This window comes from Mobula birostris, chromosome 7 (assembly GCF_030028105.1).
Source record: "Mobula birostris isolate sMobBir1 chromosome 7, sMobBir1.hap1, whole genome shotgun sequence".
Lineage (NCBI taxonomy): Eukaryota > Metazoa > Chordata > Chondrichthyes > Myliobatiformes > Myliobatidae > Mobula > Mobula birostris.
In genome coordinates this window covers 153,819,737-153,839,708 of record NC_092376.1, presented here as the reverse complement: position 1 = coordinate 153,839,708, position 19,972 = coordinate 153,819,737, and the positions used below count along the sequence as shown (strand labels likewise).

Sequence of the window (19,972 nt, the reverse complement as noted above, 5' to 3'; positions counted from 1 at the left end):
CTTTTTTTATGCTATGAACCAATACCATTAAGCAAGGGGTCTGTGGATCCCAGGTTGCAAACCCCTGCTCTAAACAACATGGTTCTGTGGCAACTGTATTGAAGCTTGTTGAAGTTTTACTAACTCATGAAGAAGAGTAACTTATTCTCATTGGAAGTCTATAGGTGCTGGCTCACAACCAACTGGGGTTGAGCCTCAACCCAAGCAGAATCAGCTCCAGCAAACATCATGGTTCCTTAGCACTGGCATTGCCTCATGCCAAAATGTATTTATTTCTGTAGTAGAAATGAATCTCTTGGCTCTGTCAAAATTCCTAAGAGAAGCTAAACACATTCCTGTTCATCTCAAGGAGTTTCATGGATCTGAGAAATTGTCCATTAGACTTCTTTGAAATGCTTCTTGATTGTGAAGTTCATCTGAATCCTCCAGCCCAAAGTTGGACTTTGCTTCTGTCCATCTGAGATAGAAACTCTTCTTTCCCTCTGTTTGACTGATGTCTATTAGGGCCAGATATTTCCCACTGAGAAATTATCCCCTCTCATTTATGTTGTTTTCTCACAAAGCTACTCTCTGTGTTGATGCCTTTCATGATGCCTGAAAACGTGCCTGCTTTTCAGAAGATTGCTTGCGTTCCTTGGGTCATGAAGTGGTAGTTCAGGGGTAAGTGAGCAGCAACCCTGTAAAGAAAATGGGCCTTCAATAATCTTCAACCACACAAATTCAACCAGAAAAAGCTTGACTCATATCTGGTGTTCCTGATTTGAACTGGTCCAAATAAAAATGGAAATGCACATTCCTTTAGCCATTTCAAAGTAGCAATCAGGCTACTGTAGAAAACAGTAGAAAACCTGCAGATGTTGGCAATCCAAGCAATACACAAAAAATGCTGGAGGAAATCAGCTGGCCAGGCAGCATCTATGGAAAAGAGTAAATAGTTGATATTTCAGGCTGAGAGAAACCATGAAGGGTCTCGGCTCGAAACGTCAACTATTTACTCTTTTCCATTTTGTGTGTGTTGATCTGGTTCTGAAATTCAATAAGAACACCCCCAGTCTACTTCACTCTGGATATGTCAGTTATCAATTACTTTTCAGAATCTTTTAAGAGAGGCATTTGGTATTTGTGATACTGGTTGGGTTGTAGCCACTGTTTTCTGCAGTCACAACACAAAGGCTTGCCAGGAACAAGAATATGTACAAAAACTAAATCATCTTCACTGACCAAATACATAATTGCACATGCTAGATCAATGTTACCAGGAGCACTTGTCCAAATTTACATACCTTTTGTTTCCTGATTCCTTGGCCCTTGCACCTTTGTCACAGTTATTTAGAAATATTAGGTGAATAGTTATGAGAGGGAGGGTGAGAGAAAGGAGGATGGAAAGGGAGAGGTTGAGAGAGAAAGGGAGAGGTGGAGGAGAGGGATGGAAGTTTCATAATAGATCTCACTCCTTAAGCCCAAATTGTCCGTTTGCAGAAGGACTTGTACAACATTCAGGACCACACTGATAGTTTTCATATGAGGTAGTTGTCATACAAGTACCAGGCAATGGTCTCAACAAGAAAGAAAAGCATCCTCTTTGCACTTGGGAGCAAAGTAGTCTCCCAGCCCCCCTTTGCTAAGGTTCTGGTGGTTTACTTTTGACCAGCTCACCTGAGCCAGTGACAGATTTGGACCTGAATGTTATGTGCGTGAATCACAATCTCCAGACTCTCTCTTTCTAACTATCTAATCCTATCCCTCCCCAATCCCCTTAGTGTCCATGCCCCTTTAAAATTTATTAATGCACAATCGTATTCCTTTTTTAAAAACAAAAACAGGATCCCAGCTTCTTCGAACAAAAGCTGATCTTTATTCATGCACACGCTGGTGACTTGGTTTTGCATTCTGTCACTGGATACAACCCCGTCTATTGTCGGATAAACGGGGCTAGGGGAGACAAAAGCGAAACTTCGGAGCTCGAAGTGGAAGCGAAAGTAGAAGCGCACGTTAGTTTTGGAGCATAGAACAAGGCAGCCTTCTTACCTTGCACTGTGCCAGTCACAAATCTAACAGATTATACTTCCAAACGGTTTAATACTGCTTTACCGAGTATTTGGAATTTTATCATGCGGATTTAAGAAGTTGTTCTGTGCAGTTCGATTTGAACTCCCACGTTTAATGAAAGGTAAATAACATCGATTAATTCTGCTCTGTAAAGTTCGAATGGTATGGCGAGTTGATTTGAATGTAAAACATTTGTAGGTTTCGCTGATTATTCGCCACTTGATATGTAGGTCTGCATAATAACATATATTTGTCTAATTCGTCGAGAGCAAAGTTTAAAACTCAGCGTTACCGACTCGTTTGGAAGGTATAAGATGTGTATATTGTTAATGAATGGTAACAAAAAACAGGGCATTCACTTATGCAGGTTGTAGAGTACTGAAATCAGAGTATTGTAGTGTAAAATGTCGAAAGGGTGAGGAAAAATAACTCGTTAAGTTCACAGTATTAAAAGATGGGCATGTTTTCATGTTTGTTTTATTTCCTTTCAGTTTCACTTTCTATGCTGGCGTCGTTCTGTGTTTTCTTGAGCTGGTTCGCCTGAATAAGATCCGTAATACAGTAATAAGAAATTTAATTTCTGTCAATAACAATTTATTTAAGTATGATAAGCTCCCTCTCAAAAATTACTTTTCCTTTTCCCCACCACTCCACCTTGCCTTCTCGGTTTTGTGATCACGATTTACGCTTCTGAAATTAACTCCATCTGTCGTTACGTTGATTTCTCAAATCCAGTCCTACATACCCTCCATCCAACCAGTTACTTTCGGATGTTTAACATTTAAATTCCGAATTTTCCTCGTGCTTTGTAGACCTTTCTATCTCCTTAAAACCTTAATTGAAACAGCAGGTAGCCGGTGGGCTCTTCACGTAAATTGTGCATCTTGCAGCCGAGTGCTATCAGCTCTACTTAAATACTTACCCGTTTTTAACGATTACCCCTTGTAAACTGATGGCCCTTTTAAGCTTTCAAGAAAATACCAAGATGAAGAATGATTGGCACAGCTAATGCAACAATATATGCAGGTTAGATATTGTGATGTTTTACATATCTAAACAGATGATTCGGGCGTTTCTGCTTGTGTTCCAAAGTTTCAGGCGATAATTAAAAGATTAATCAGATAAATTATCAGTATTCATGTCTGAGATAATTTTAGCCTTGGGACAGGTCAAAGAGGTATGCACTGTGTTCTTGATTTTTGGCATCTATTAAAACGGGTATTTCAAATTGTAGGCTAGTTTTCTTCTAGAGATTGGACAACATTTGTTGAGGCTGCAGGGTCTGGGCTTGTGTATCTAATTTTTGTAGGCCCCTGCCCGTTTTGGGGGTTGAAGGAAATAAGGTGGAAGATATTCGAGCCAAGCAATCACTTAAAATTTAAGGATATGAATGTATGATAAATGTATAATTTAAGAATATGACATTTATATGAAGTTCATAGGATGGTGTGAACTCAACTGGGAGATGGGTTATAAAAGGAAAAGAAATTATACTTGTATGTTTATGTATTGGACACACGATTGAATAATTCTTTGCTCAAAGCTAATGTGCATGATACAGGCATTTGTAGGGAGTGCACAAAGAAATGGTGCTGCAAATATTGTTTGAATGCATTCTTGTGAGATGCAAAGGAAACATCTAATTGCTAAGTTGAGATCTTTGGTACAGACACAGTTTAAAATGGAAAGTTAATTAGGATATGACTGCCATCATAATATGTATGTGTGTATTTGACTTTCTGAAAAGCTTTAGATGTTTTGCTATTGAGTGTATTTTTTGGGGGGTGGAATTTAGTAGGTATACTTCCTGTCTCTTTATCCCACAGTCCAACTTAGTAGGTGGTGGTAATGCACCTCATATTGGTTTGCCAACTGCCTGTACGCTGGAGGTTGTACTACATCCAGATATGCTCCCAGCGGACAATTTGGGTCACTGCATGATGGAAAAGGCACGTTTTAGTTCTCCTATAATTGTCTGGAAAAGTGTAGAGACCATCAAAGGGAATACCACCTTTGGAATCCTGAAAGATGGGAGGCAAGGATGTATCTGGTAATGAAATGTTATTGTAGCTGGCAGCTCAGCCTCCCTCTTGAGAATATTCTGCAGCTGCTCTGAGACATCCTGAATCCAAGCACCTGGGAGGCAACACAACTTCCTGGCGTCTCTTTCACTGCCACAGAATCTCCTGCCCATCCCCCTAACTATTGAGTCTTCTATCTCTATCACTATCACTCTGCCTGACCTTGCCCTTCCCTGCTGAACCTTCGAACTGGCCACAGTGCCCGGCAGGGCAAAGTTTTTGCTGAGGGGGTTGGAACAGGTCAACCCTGCACTGACTGCTTACTCCCATTGCTTCTGGTCATCACACATCTACACTCAGAAGCTTGCACTCTGGGTGTCACCACAGTAGATGTTTCAGCCTGAGTATATCCAGCTCCAGCTCAATTTCCTTGACCTTATCAATCCGGAGCTGAAGTTGGATGCACTTCCCTCTGACTGAGTCATCAGCGAAACTGTTGGTTACCCTGAAATCCCACATCTTACGGGAGGAGCATTCCACTGTCTTAACCACCATCCTACCTTCGCTCATTACACCTCTAACTTCTCAAGCTTAAGTTGTAGCCTTCACCCGTTCTTGCCAAAGCCTGGCTATTTATAACACAGTTCACTGCAACAGCAGCCACTCCTCTTACACTTCACTTCAAGCCATTATACAGCTGTAAGTAAAAGCCAGTAGATCACTGCACAAGTTCTTGGCCAATTTTGATCAGAAAAGCAAGTGGGATACATTGTCATTGGAGAGAACGTAGCATAGATCCACCATGGGGTGCAATGACTAAAACTAAAATTTCATTTCCTGAATTTTTTACCGTTAAGTGATTTGTTCAAAGTTTTCAAAAAATTAATGGAAACTAACAGTAGATTTTTTTAAAAACACTCAATGAATTCTAAAACTAGTAATGGGTGTGTATTCAATTAAAGGAAGAATTTTCAGTACGAAATTGAGAAACATTCCTGTGTGCCATGTGTGACAGAAATTTCATCTCTCTTCTGAACACTGAAACTGACACTAGAGCATTGCTCATTTGAAGTTGTGATAGTTTTTTAAAGCATAGGTTTGGATTATATAGAGTTAAGCTGTGTATACGCCTAGGTCATGATTTTTGTTAAACAGCTGAACAGGGAAGAGGGGCAAAATGGTCTCCTCATATTTCTGCTCCAATGTTCCAACTAGACAGTAATTAAATAACAGTGTTGGCATTGGCCCATACAGTGGCCAGAGCCTTGGTCAAAGTAGTAAATTTTAAAGAGTGAAAGAATACAGAAAGACAACAGGGTAAGGTAGCTTATGAAGAACTTCATGGCTTTGGACCTAGACAGTTAAAGACAGATATGCTACTTGAATTGTTGTGTTTCTTGTACTGTAAGACCATAAAACGTAGGAGCAGAATTAGGCCATCTGGGTCATCGAGTCTGCTCCACCATACTTACTCTCATCAAGTATTAAGTTCTAAGAAGAAAAAACTATCTACACCAAAGGCTGGTAATATACCTTGTATATACCTGAAATTATTTTGTATGCAACCATTGGAAACATGCTTAAGTTTCTTCGTTCTCATAAAAAGAGTGGCAGTTTTGCAAGTTGGGTATGATTATCATCTAAGAATTTCATATGCAGTCTCTCAAAGTGCTTGGCATTCTTCCCAAATCAAACTTTCTCAAACTTGATTAAAAGCTCTGCAACCTATCTGATGGTTATTTATTTATTTATTTATTAGATTATGAGGACACTCAGTCTCGTTTACTGTCATTTAGTAATGCATGCATTAAGAAGTGATACAATGTTCCGCCAGTAGGATATCACAGAAACACAGGACAGACCAAGACTAAAACTGACAAAAACCACATAATTATAACATATAGTTACAACAATGCAAAGCAATACCATAATTTGATAAAGAGCAGACCATGGGCACGGTAAAAAAAAGTCTCTAAGTCCTGATAGCCTATCATCTCACACAGACGGTAGAAGGGAGAAACTCTCCCTGCCATGAACCTCCAGCGCTGCAAACTTGCCAATGCAGCACCCTGGAAGCACTTAACCACAACCGACTCTGAGCAGTCCAAAAACTTCGAGCCTCCGACACCAAGCACCAAGCACCATCTCTGCCAAGCGCTTAGACCCCACCCCGGCCACCGAGCAACAAGCAAAGCCAAGGACTCGGGGCCTTCCCCTCCGGAGATTCTGGATCACACAGTAAACTAAGCATTTTAATATGTGGATCTTCAATGAATATTTTAAAACTCTGACATAATGATCCTTTGTAATAATGGCTTAATGTGCATTTGCCAATCTTGAATTACTTCTGTGCAATGCAGTAAGTTAAACTAAATTACTCCCTCAAAAACTGATTCTGACAGAAAGCCAGAGTGACAATTTGACTAATCTTGAATTGTGTTTCTCAGCAACCAGCAAACAATCTATATGTTTAAAATGACAATTCCTTTCAGAGCGAGCACTAGCTTTAAAAATTAAATGTCTTGGTACCTGGAATCTGCAAATATATTTTTGTGTTCCTTCTAATTTATTTTCACATCGTCCAATCATATTTTACCTCATAAATATACAAGAACATTGCCAGTAGTTATTTGTTTATCAATCTATACTGGTAGAAAAGTCGCCGTATTTTCTGCTATATGAAATGTTGCAATTATTTGACTCTTCAGTTTATTGTAGAAATACTGCTCTGTCAAAATGTGGTTTTATTCTGAATCAAACTGTTGATTTAAATGAATGCTTTATTATATGAAATAATTGCAGTATGTGGATACTTTCCTAGCAGTTTTAAATGTTACCAGAGTTATGAATCTTATCTTTGTTTACCTATGTTCAAAATATTTCTGTGTTCTTAGGAAATGTGACTGCACTAAAGGTTAAACCCTTATGCAATTAAAAAAAAAAATCACTATCAGATCTTGAAACATGTTTGTTTGTTTTTGGCATATGTTTCTTAGGCAACGTACTGTCTCTGTAGACACAGGTTTGTCATAACGAAGCGTGTTCTACAAGTGTATCCAACAAGTAAGTAACTTGTTTCTGATACACAAACCTGACCAATGCAGACATCCCACCCTGCAAAAACTCATTTCAGGGAGGTAGCACCATCAATTTGCAGGAGACTCCCTGAACATCTGGGAGAGGTGGGATGTCTGCAATAGCATAGCTCCTTAGCAGCTAGCCAGCTAGTTTAAATAACGTTAGCTGTGCTAATGAATGAATGACACCTGTTAAACTCACCTCAACATGTCTTTTACAGTCTTAACCCACCATGGGCAATAGAAAAGTCACTGTTGCAAACAGTGCAGCGAGCAACACTGTCATTATTTTTGACCCCTACTAGGCAGGGGTACACTTTAGTGTAGGGGTGATGTACGTTTTAAATTTTCTTTTTTTGGAACACTTTTGGAACTTTCTCGCTCTTGCTCTCTCTCGTGCACGTGCTCTCGCTCGTGGTCACTCTCTCTCGCTCTTGCTCTCGCTCTCTCACTCTCTCTCTCTTAGTCTTTTGCTCTCGCGCGCACGCTCTCACGCTTTCTCTCATGGTCGCTCTCACTCGTGCTTGCTTTCTTGCTCTTGCGCTCTCTCTCAAAAAAAAAAATTGATTTCCGTGATATTGTATATAATTTGCAGGCATCAGGGAGCCACTATTAATATGCGGGAGACTCCCAGAACTTCCGGGAGATGTGGGATGCCTGCCAATGCAACTCATTTGTAAGAATTCTTTTATGGTACAGTGATTCACTGTCTTGGCCATAGTTAGTCAAATTTTCATTTCAGCACTACTTTGAATCTGTAAATCTAGTAGAGTGGTAGGGTGTATGGTATGTTTTGCCATGAGTAATGTTAGAGGTAGATACATTGCAGACGTATAAGAGACTTATAGATAGGCCCATGGATGATAGAGAAATGGAGGGCTAAGTGGGTTATATTGATCTTGGAGTAAGTTAAAAGATTGGCACAGCATTGTGGGCCAGAAGGGCCTGTAGTGTGCTATACTTTTAGGTGTTCTAATAAAGTTCCTTATTTTTAATTTGAAGGTTAGGAATTTAATAATGTGAATTTGGAAGATTGCTTTGGGATTTTAAAATAATACTCTAAAATATACTTTTAATACTGTATTTGCAGGACTAATCTGCAGGACTAAAGTAGATACGAAAAGTATTTCATTCTTGGTCAGTAATATTATTTCAAAGGTAGCTTATTATTTCCATGCACTATATAATTCATTTAAAGATAACATGGCTAGGAGGTTTTCACAGACACTATCCTCTGATCAGTAAATGTCTGGTCAGGTCTGGTCTGGTCAGTAGATCGAGTTTAATCCAGAGTATTGCAAGTTAAAGGTTTTATTGAGGTGCAACAAATTAATAATGAATGAGACGGAATCACAATGAATGAGAAATGCTCAGTGGTGTGGAGGGACAAAGGGGCCTTAGATTTGTTTATAATCCTTAAGAATAGTAGATTGGTCAATAAAGTGGTTAGTAAATCATGCAGGATATGTTGCTGTATTTAAAGCATAAAATATTAAAAAAATGGTTTTACAGAACAGATTCTGGGCCACCATATTTGCAGGAACATTTTAAGCATTTGTGTAGATATTGCGTGAACTAGAAAATATTGTGAGGAAGGATAAGAGTATTTTCCTTGAAATGGAGGAGACTATGAAAATACATAAATGAGGTACACCAAGTTAAGAGTGTAGGTAAGTAGGAACAATTTCTGAAGCAAGAGTTTTTTAAAAAAAAAAAAAAAAAAAAAAAATTGGGCATAGTTTTGAAGTAACTGGTACAATAATTGAACAGGAGGTGAAGAGTGTTATTTTCACCCAGATGGTAGTATGAATTTGGAACTCGATGGATATTGAAGCACACTTCACATTGTCGAAGTTCTCAGTATGTACAGTACCTGAAGAAATGTAACAGTGTAACATGCAAGAATATTGGATCTAGTGCTAGGACTTGGGGCTAATCTATGGAGCACGTTCTCAAACAGCAGCAAGTCTCCTGTGTCATGAATTTTCTGTGATTCTATAACTTATCTGATTTAAGAATGGGTACAATTTCAGTTTCTTTGGATGACTATACATGTGGTTTTCCCATCTTGAAATTGAAGTAAGCTTGGGCAAGATCCAAGACCAACTTTCAGTGTTAATTTTGCTGTGACCATTTAACCTCCTAGCAAAGAAAATAATGTAATTTTCTTTTAAGAGTACAATATGGTGAAAGGAAGTTACTGAGCTGGATCACTCTGTAGCTATTGTTTTTCAGAGATTAGGTTCCAGGAAAATGCTGCAGTTCCTGTAATTGCTTATGTCCATAGAATGATTTTTAACATTGATTTTCTTGCTAGATTTTGCAGAAGCAAGGAATGTAATTTTTTACAGAAATTATCTTTTAGGTTACATCCAAAATCGCTTTTCTTTCCCTGTTGCTGTTTGTAGGTCCATCCCTTACAATTTACCTATATAATAGGGAGAATCAAGTATTGTCCCTTCAGATTTTCTGTGAGCATTTCTCAATACAGTCATGAGTATAAGTGACCTAAAACACGAAGTACTGTGGTTTTTCTTTCTCCCCAGTGTTGAACCTTCTAGCCTAGGCTGTGAACTTACACTCTGAGATTAATGGCATTTATATCCTGGCACAACTTCTGTAAACGTTCAGCTCTAAATAAAATTGTTTCTTGAGCAGGAAAGCCCAAAATGTAACTTTGGTTTCTGGGGAAGTTATCTGGGGAAGTGTTGCGTAGCTATTCTTTTTTAATTTTAGAATATGGCTCTACAGCAGGAAGAGAGGACGTGTTCCAGTAGCACTTTGCAGTACCTCAGAATGTCCTTGGAATGTTTTGCAACCAAATATATAGTAGATGTGAAGTACCAAATAAGCACAGTGGCAGAAAGTGCCAGAAAGTAACAAAGAACATAGAAGAGTACAGCACAGGAACAGGCCACATGATGCACAGTGTTGTGCCAAACCAGCTTAAAAGCAAGTCAAAAACACCCAAACGCTAATCCCTCCTGTCAGCAACATACCAGGCAGTGCACTCAGGCATCCACAACTCTCTGAGTAAAAAAACGTTCCCTTCACAACCCCTTTGAACCTATCTCCTCTCACCTTCAATGTATGCCATCTGGTATGAGGCATTTCAACCCTGGGAAACAGATACTCTGTCTGCTCCATCTGTGCTTCTCATAATCTTGTACACCTCTCACACATCTCCCCTTAGCTTCCAGCACTCCAGAGAAAGCAGCCCAGGTTTATCCAGCCTCTTGTGATAGCATATCCCCTCTTAACCAGGCAGCATCCTGGTAAACCTCTTCTGCACCCTCTCCAAAGCCTCAACATCCTTTCTATAGTGGGGCGACCAGAACTGTATGCAATTCTTCAGATGTGGCCTAACCAGAGTTTTATAAAGTTGCAACATAACCTCTTGACTTTTGAACTCAGTGCCTTGATTAATAAAAGCAAGTGTCATGGAAACACCAACTATGAACACCAGAGTGACTTTGAGTTTCGTCTAGAGTTTATTAACATGATAACGTGGAGAGCCTGCAGCAGTGTCCAACTCCACCAGAACTCCAATTTGTAGGTTATAACGAGCTCATATTTATACAGCAAGGCAAACATCTTCACATAACTTTGTTTGGTGTCCCACAGTCAGTACATGATCAATCACTTAAAAGACATGTCAGTTATCTCTCAGAGCGAGTCTAACTGTTCTTCCTGCTTCCTGTTATCAGGGCTCATAATTTATCTGCAGAGGCATCCTCCCTCCTGGTTCCAAGGGCCAAGAATCTTATTAGTTGGAATTCCTGCTACTGCGCTTAACATCCAAGGTTATTCTCAAATGCATCAGCAGTCTTAAGCCCAGCTGTTCCAGAATGATCAAGTATCCCATCATTCAATAGTTTTAACCATTTCTACCACAAATCCTTCCTTGTTGATCTTTCTGATCAACACTTAAAGATTCATATTCCTTTCTGCCAGAAAAGGGAGCTCATAACGTACTGGGTAAGGGCACATTCATAAACATTCCTCTTCATCGTAACTATCCTCTTCTTCCCCCTCTCCTGCGATGTGAGATCGTGTATTGAGTAATGCTACCATCTCCCCTGGCTTTGGCTTTTGAGGGGTGCAGACCCAGGGAAAGTATAGTTGTATGACTCAATGAACTACCACCGCTAAGCAGATCAGGGCAAGTAGCCTGTAAAAGTGGGTCTGTAACCAGGGAAATATTCCTTCTCCTAACACTGATTTAACCCACCTAAAGAAATCCCAGCCACCTTGGGGGGCGTGAGAGTTCAGTCTATGTATTTCATCTCACAGTTGGGTCATATGTTCTAACGCATGGGTCAAATTTTCTGAAGCATCAGGTATGTAGGTGCAACATTCATTCCCAACTAACGCACAGACCCCTCCTTCCTTGCCTAAAACATAGTCCAGGGCCTTTCTATTCTGAAAGGTCGCCAGTCCAAGATTTTGCATTTCCTGGTTCAGAATAGCAAATCCCTCTGTAGTTTTGTTGGCCAACTGTTCTAGTTCTAAACTTATATTATCTATTGTATGGGCATTATTTACTGCACCCTACCAGGGTAGCAATCTTGCCAAATCTTACTCTCTCAAGACCACATCTAGTTCATGAGTGTAGATGGTCTGCATGAGAAACATTGAGTGGCGGGAATGTAGTTGTAACAGAGGTAGACAACTTTCCCAAATAACAGCAGCCAGCCCATTTCCTAGGGAGCTACAGATTTGCCCTAGACCCACAAATCCAGCTTACCCCCGGGCACCCCATATATTCTCATTGCTGTCCATATCCTATAGATGTGGTGAACAGTAACGGTCTAATTTCTACCTGTCCAATACTCTCTGCTGGTCACATTGTCGGGTTGATCAGGCCATTGCATTAGGGGCGTGAAGGAGGTACCACACAAGGAAAATCCTAACCAGTTGTTCTTGGACCCTGGTCCAGAACACAAAGAGACCGGAACTGGAGCGTCACGTGTTTTTACATACACCCCTCTTGGCACAGTGGTAGCGTTGGAGCTATTACCTAAGGCCTCAGCTTGGAGACAATAGGAGAGCACAGTGCTGTGAAGTTAGTGGCGGTACTTCCCCATAACTTAAGATTACTCAGGACCAGATACTTTACGGAGTCGAGACAATTCCGAGCAGACTCACTGCCTGAAAAGTATAGGTCTGTAATTCTACCAATATACATAACGAGGATGTTCTTCCAACTGGCAGAGGTTTAAGATGTACCAGACTCTGTGCAGAATGAGGAACTGCCGTACAAACATAACAGTTCATTAAATTTGCACGGTAGGCTTTATATTCAGCAAACTGTGACCATGTATTGTATTATAAGTTTGGGTGACCCCGTCCTTCCTTCACAGGCTCAAAACTTCTGCACTTCCCTATTTCTTTGTATTTGCCCTCTGGTGCAGTTAGGCACTTAATCAAACCTACCCCCAATATGATTATTACCACTACTTCCTTCATGTTTGTCCTCTATCGAGTATATATTTTGTTAATAATCACAGTCACTATATATATCACATGAGCTACAGGATAGACTAGATTTCTTTTCCAGTCTCTTAATAATATTTGGTGACTAGGCTTCAGTGCCATTCCTCTCACTCGGGGAAGATGTCACTTGTCCAGCGTTTATCTTTTCCTCCTCGTAGTGCAACTTGCACCTGGTGGCATGTATCCAAGCAGGTTTTTCCTTCACTTTAACGGCTGTACGGGTTGTCAGCAGCACTAGGTAGGGGCCTTTCCACCTGGGAGAGAAAGTATCTTTATTCATTGATCTCCTATATATATTTTATCTCCTGGCTTAAATGGTTGCAAGTTACCTTCATTAAAATGCGCTTGGGCTTGCCGGACCCTCTCATACGATTTTCCTGCCTCCTGACACAACGCTTGTGCATATTGCAGATTTTGTATGAAGAAGCTGCCTCATCTTACCAATGTGTCACACAGTCTCTGGACTTGCCAAGCAAAGGGATTGTGATCCAGCTGCCAACACTATGGTACGGGTTCTGAACTGTCCTTTTCTAGCCCATTCATTAATTTTTGAGAACTCTAATTTGAGGAAGCTGTACAGTGCAGTATTGCCTCTAATTTACAAAGGGTCTGTTGACCCAGCAGGGGATGTGGGGCTGTTTTAGATATAATGAAGTTGCCTGTTAAAAGCTTATCCTCCACCTGCACAGAGGCTGGTGTGAAGACAGGCTCTATCATGGAAATACCGACTATTCCGATGATTTTTACAATTGTATTGTATCACTCACAGGGATGTCCAAGGAGTGGGCGTGTACAGAGGACATAGTGGCACCAGTGTCAATCAGATAGTCCAAATAACTATTTCTTACTCTTACAGTGGTCATGGGTTCTTCTTTCATACTTCTGGACAATCTGATTACCGTCGCCTGTAGCACTTTTTCTCCGCAGCACCCCTAGGCTGACGGATTAGGGTGGCTAAAAGAAAGAGGCGCTGTCCCCATAGCCAGAGCCGGCAACTGGCTGGGCATCGAGACCTGTTCTGAATATAAGCTTCCACCTCGGGGATAGTTCACAGATTTACGATCTCTGGCCTAGTGACCCAGTTTCTCAATTCCTGCACTGATCCTGGGACCTATCCCGGGGTGGCAACTGTCCTCTGCCTCTTCCTCTTCCACAGCTGGCTCTGCCCCTTTGGGAGAGACCTCCCCTTTTCTGATAGAATTGCCCTGCCATTTTTGCTGTATTTTCCCCTGGGAGGCAAATAATCCTTCTCTTTCCATGTCCATCAAAGCAGTGACCCTCCCCCATCCTCCTTTTGCCAGTTTATATGCTTGCACCTACTGGGTAACATACAGTTCAGTAAAGTGTGAACGGCTAGTAGCCCATTCTCAGCCAGGGGTATTCCAGCATACTCTTCCCACTTTCTTCTATAATGAGCTGTAAAGTCTGGGATAGGGTCCCCTTTTTTTCAGCAGGCCGCGGGTTACTTCCCCTATATCGCTGTGTTTTCGCGCACCTCATAGCTTCCTTCCCCCGTTTTTCAGCCAGTGGTCCAGAGACTAATTTCCATTATCTGCTAGATCGTCATCTTTTTCTCCAGTCTCCATTTTCACCCAGTGGTACAGCAAGTCCCTCCTTCAGGGAGAGACAGGAGGTCCTATATGTACATTTTAACAGCATTTGCACAACCTCGAGCAGGGGTGAGTACATAGTACGCATCTGCATGAGCCAATTATGGAACGCATTGGATTTCTTTAATGGGTCTGAATCCTTCACTACCATAGCTCTTGCCTCTATGGGTGTCCATGGTTTTAACACAGGAACATTGCCAATCATTATGCGCGGGGCCTTTGATACCTTCATTCCCAGATCCTCCTCCTCTTCTTCCATTCTTTTTTTCTCAATTCCTGCCTTTTTTCTGGTCCACTTTTTCAGTTGTTTTTTTTTTTTTTGAGTCATCGCTAGTACTGCTAACACTTCCTCAGCTTCAGTTCCTCTTTCCTGAGACCCTTCTCTTGTTACAGTGATATCTGCTCCCCAGGAGTGTCAGGTGCCTGAACTTCTGACATGGGGGTTTGTATGGAAGGGGCGCGTGTCGTCCCAAGGCAGTCGCCGCCATTATTAAATTGTCTGTTTCACTATGGGATGCCGATAGGGCACAGGCCGGTACGGGAGGTCGTAGAAAAAGTCCCATGGCAGGTTTCATTTCAGCCCCAACCTTTTCTGTTTCAGGCTACTTAGTCTCCTTTTTCTTTGGAGGTTGGTGTCTTTTAGCCACCTCCTTCCATCATTTAAAACATCTTAACATGTTATCGGCATCTCAATTTGTTTTGCCGTCTCCATTTTAGGTGGTGTCCTCCCAGTTTAATATTAGTCTCAAATTACAACTTCCCCCATACGGCCAATCCCCATGTGACCACTCATACAAATCACTACTGAATGTTACCGCATAACGATCATCCCCTGCCTCTCTGATTACCATATCTGCTGCGGATCCAGGTGGGACTAAGGGATCTCCTATTTGCTGGCGGTGCCACTTTATGTTTTTAATCTTTTTGGTGGTCTTTTTTCCTACCTGCAGTTGAGTGTTCAAAGCCTTTACCTTAGCCCTGGATCTCTTCAGTTTATTGGCAGCTTCTGTACTAGCTGATCGACTGCTGCCATTTCCTATTTTTCCTGTTTAGGATATTAATTAAGATAGCACAAAGTTTCTTTATACACACTATGTACACAATGAGTACTCACTGAATCTTCATATACGAACCTCAAAGTCTCCTCCTACCTTCTTCCCCATAGCTATGCTTTTCTTTTTTTGTTTTTGTAGCCCTAGCTTGTTTTCTTCACAGGTCTTCTTCCAGCCTCGGCCGTGCAGACGCCATGGCTTACTCTGAGTTACCGGCCAGAGGCTAGGCTACTGACTACCTCCCCTTCTCCCAGGGAGATCTTTGGCAACTACTCCCCTTTCAGCTAGGGCAGTCCCATACTCATTCAGACGCTACCCCCCTTTCAGCTAGGGCAGTCCCCTATTTAACTCAGCCCTCTTAGTTAGCCTTTCTTCAGATCCCACTTAATGGAGATCCCTTCCTCGTCACCAGATTTTGCTGTGGAAATACTAGCTAAGCACACCAGAGTGACTTTGAGTTTTGTTTTAAGAGTTTATTAACATGATACCGTGGAGAGTCTTCAGCAGTCTCCACCACCACCAGAACTCTGATTTTTAGGTTATACAGAGCTCATATTTATACTGCAAGACAAACAACTTCACATCACTTTGTTCGGCATTCCACAGCCAGTACATGACCAGTCATTTAAAAGACATGTCAGTTATCTCTCAAAGCGAGTCTAACAGTTCTTCCTGCTTCCTCTTATTAGGACTCATAATTTACCTGCAGAGGCGTCCTCCTTTTTGGTTCCAGGGGCCTAGTATCTTATTAATTGGAGTTCCTGGTACTGCGCTTATCTTCCAAGGTTATTCTTGAACGTATCAGCAATCTTAAGCCCAGCTGCTCCAGAATGGTCAAGTATCCCATTATACACTAGTTTTAACCATTTCTACAACAGCAAGCATTCCATAAGCATTCTTAACCATCGTAATGACCTGTGTAGCTACTTTAATAGGAGCTATGAACTTGGATTCCAAGATCTCTCTGCTCAGCAGTACTGTTCAGGGTCTTGCCCTTGCATTGTCATACCAAGGTGCAACACCTCATATTTATCTGGGTTAAACTGCACCTGCCATTTCTCTGCCCATATCTGCAAATGATCTATATCATGCTGTATTCTATGCCAGTCTTCTACACTATCCACAAATCCACTAACTTACTAACCTACCCATCTACATTTTCATCCAGGTATACATCACAAACAGCAGAGGTCCCAGTACAGATCCCTACAGACCTCCAGCTTGTAAAAACAAGAGATACTCTGCAGATGCTGGGGTCAAAGTCCCCTTGTAAAAATCCATTCAATCACTGCCCTCTGTTTTCTCTGTGCAAGCCAGCTCTGTATCCAAACAGCCAATTCACCATGAACCCCATGCATCTTTTATCTTCTGGATGAGCCTCCCATGAGGGATTTTGTCAAACGCCTTACGAAAATCAGTATCGACACCATCCACTGCCCTTCCTCTATCAATCTCTCTTGTCAAATTGTCAAGAAACTCTTATCAAGTTGTTAAGACATGACCTACCATGGACAAAGCCATGCTGGCTCTCCCTAATTAGCATGGATTTCCAATGCTCATATATCCTATCCCTAAGAATGTTCTCTAGCAATTTCCCTGCAACTAACGTGAGACTCACTGACCTATAGTTTACAGGATTTTCCCTGGTTCCCTTAAACAGAGGTACAACATTAGCCACTCACTGGTCCTCTGGGACCTGGCCAGTGGCTAGAGAGGATATGAAGATACTGGGAAAGGGCCCGGAAATCTCCTTCAATAACCTGGGGTAAATCCCAGCAGGCCCTGGGGACTTACCCACCTTAATCCTCCTTGGGACACCCAATACTTCGTCCTCCTTGACCTCTAAATGCCCCAGTGTATTTATACAATCAGCAGTGATCTCCTGGTATTCTACATCCTTTTCCTTGATAAATACTGAAGCAGAGTACTGGTAGATCAAAGCAGCTTCTTTATTCAACACAAGGTACAGCAGGCATCATATGAAGACGCTTTTGGTTGAAAGGTCTAGCTGTCCCAACGTGGGGGTCAATAAAAGGACAGTTCCATATTTACAATATATCAACAAATACTTTCTTTAAAACCACACTCAAACTTCACACCTCCCAATTCACACCAACATCATAGAAATCCAAATGAATTTTTATCGACATTGTCTGGTCTAAGATTTACTGCTTTTAGGCACCCACTGTTCAGAGCTGCATGTTAAATTAAACCCACAATTTATACTCAGACCTAAAGACTGGTGGCCAAGGTCATTTGTTAAATGTAAATGTGCTAAACCCAAAGATCACGCTAACAGTACTCGTTAAGTATCTCACTCACATTCTCCGCATCCAACCAAATGTTCCCCCCTTATCTTTGAGTGGTCCCACCCTCTCCCTAGGTATCCTCTTGCTCTTGATGTATGTATTGAATATCTTTAATCCTATTTGCCAAGTACTCTTCATGGCCCCTCCTGGCTGTTCTAATTCCTTTCTTTAGTTTTTTTCGGGGCTTCTTTATACTCATTTTGACCTGACTTCTGAAGCTTTACTTACTTTTCCTTTTGCTTCTTGAATAAATTCATCGCCTCTCTATACATCCATGGTTCTCTTATCTTTCATTCCCATCCTTCCTTTTAACAGGAACATAACTTTCCTGTACTTTGTGCAATTGACCTTCAAACATCCTCCACTTGCCAGAAAAAAAGATGATCCCAATTAGCGCTTTTTAGTTCCTGCCTAATGCCCTTGTAATGCCCTACTCCAATTTAAAACTTTCCCACAAGGACCATCCCTATCTTTATCTATAGCTATCCTGAAAGTTAAGGAGTTGTGGTCACTTCCCTAACTGTTCACCCACTGAAAGGTCAGTCACCTGTCTGGGCTCATTACCCAATACCAGGTCTAGTCTGGCCCCTCCTCAAATTGGACTATCCACATATTGATTTTACAAAACCTTCCTGGATACAGTTAACAAATTCTGCCCTTTGCACTAAGAACGTCCCAGTTTATATTAGGGAAGTTGAAGTGACAGTGACTATTATTTTTTTTACATTTCCTTAATCTAATTATATATCTGTCCCTCCCTGTCCCAGAGGCTATTTGGGGAGGTCTGTAATACAAACCCATTAGTGTGATTGCACGCTTCCTATTCCTGAGTCCTATCTGAGTACATCCAACTTCTTGACCCAGTCAGTCAGACACTGAAGTTAGATGCACTTCCCACAGATGTAGTCAGCAAGATTTGTTTAATCTCATCCAAGGAGTGCCTTTCAACAATGGTAGAAAATTTGCTGGAGAAAATTCTGAAGGACAATTTGAAAAAGCAGGGACAGATTTGGCAGAGTCGGCATGGATTTATTCAGGGCAGATCATGTCTCCCAAACAGGAGTTCTTTGAGGAGGTAACTAAGAAAGTTGAAGGCAGCATGATAAATATGGTTTACAAGTACTTCAGTAAGGCTTTTGAAAAGTCTTGCATGATAGGCTAGGTCCAGAAGGTTAAGGTATAAGAAATCCAAGATGTGTTGGCAAACAGGATCCAAAATAGCTTGGTGAGAGGAGGCCTCACCAAGATGGGTGGTTTTCTGACTGGAAATGTGTTCACGTGCAGTGCATCACTGAGTGGTGTTCTGAACTTGTTCTTTGTAATATGACTTGGAGGAGCATGGAGGTGATTAGATTACTAAATTTGCAGACAACACTAAAATGATGGAGTTGTAAGTAGTGAAGATGGTTATCTAAGGATGCAGTTAGATGTAGACCAGCTAGAAGGTTGGGTAAAATTGGAAAATCATTGTGGATACTACCCACCCTGCAAACTGCCATTTCCAAAAGCTCCCTTCTGGAAAGCGCTGTAGGATTATTGAAACCAAAACCTTATGCCATCTTAAAAGTTTCTTCCCCCAGGCGGTTTATCTGATCAACCATTCTAGTGGGCCCCCACCTGCCCCCTCTATCTGTTACCCAAGTAACTGCACTGTAGACTCTTTAAACCACTTTTTATAGTGCTGTTTACTTTGTAAATACATGCTAATACTAATTTATGCACATTTTATTCCATGCCCATCCTTTAACCTGTAACATTATTAGCTTATTTAACTATATATAAATTTATTTTATACAAATTTATAATTGTTGAATGTTTATTTTTGTTGCATGCCACACCCTGACCAATACACCACAGCAAATTTCGAATACATGTATATGGCAAATAAAGTTGATCCTTGAAAATGGTGGCAGATGTTACTTAATGGAGAAAAGGTGATGAAATACACTTTGGGAAGCCGACTTATAATAGGATATTTAGATTAAATAACTGGGATCTTGGAAACATTGACCTACAGAGGGTTCCTGGGATGCAAGTACATAATTTGCTAAGAGTGGCAATACAGTAGTGGAAAAGGCATGTGATAGAAGAGATGGGTCATCGTGTTGAAATTGTACAAAACATTGGTTAGACTACACTTGAGGTATTTCATTCAATTCTGGACATGACATTACAGGACAGAAGTGTTAGCAATAGAGTGTACAGAAGAAATTTGCCAGCCTTTTGCCAGCAAAGGAAGGCTTTAGTAGTAAGAAGAGATTGCTAGACTGGGTTTGTCCTCACTGGAACATAGGAGGCTGTGAGATGATCATAAGGGTTTATAAAATTATGAGGGACATAAATAGCCAGAATAATTTT

At 41.1% G+C, this 19,972-nt stretch overlaps 1 long non-coding RNA gene across 6 annotated transcripts in view; it reads left to right on the top strand.

The window, feature by feature from the left end:
* The first annotated feature begins 1,915 nt into the window (after nucleotides 1–1,915).
* The window catches only part of LOC140200517 (uncharacterized), a 129,409-nt gene continuing 111,352 nt past the window's right edge, over nucleotides 1,916–19,972 (top strand). For 2 of the 6 annotated variants that reach the window (XR_011886652.1, XR_011886650.1), the window contains exon 1: nucleotides 1,917–2,170. This is a non-coding gene — a long non-coding RNA (uncharacterized lncRNA). Of the gene's footprint in view, nucleotides 2,171–19,972 lie in introns of all 6 variants that reach the window. The other 4 variants (XR_011886653.1, XR_011886651.1, XR_011886648.1 and 1 more) reach the window with 4 other exon arrangements.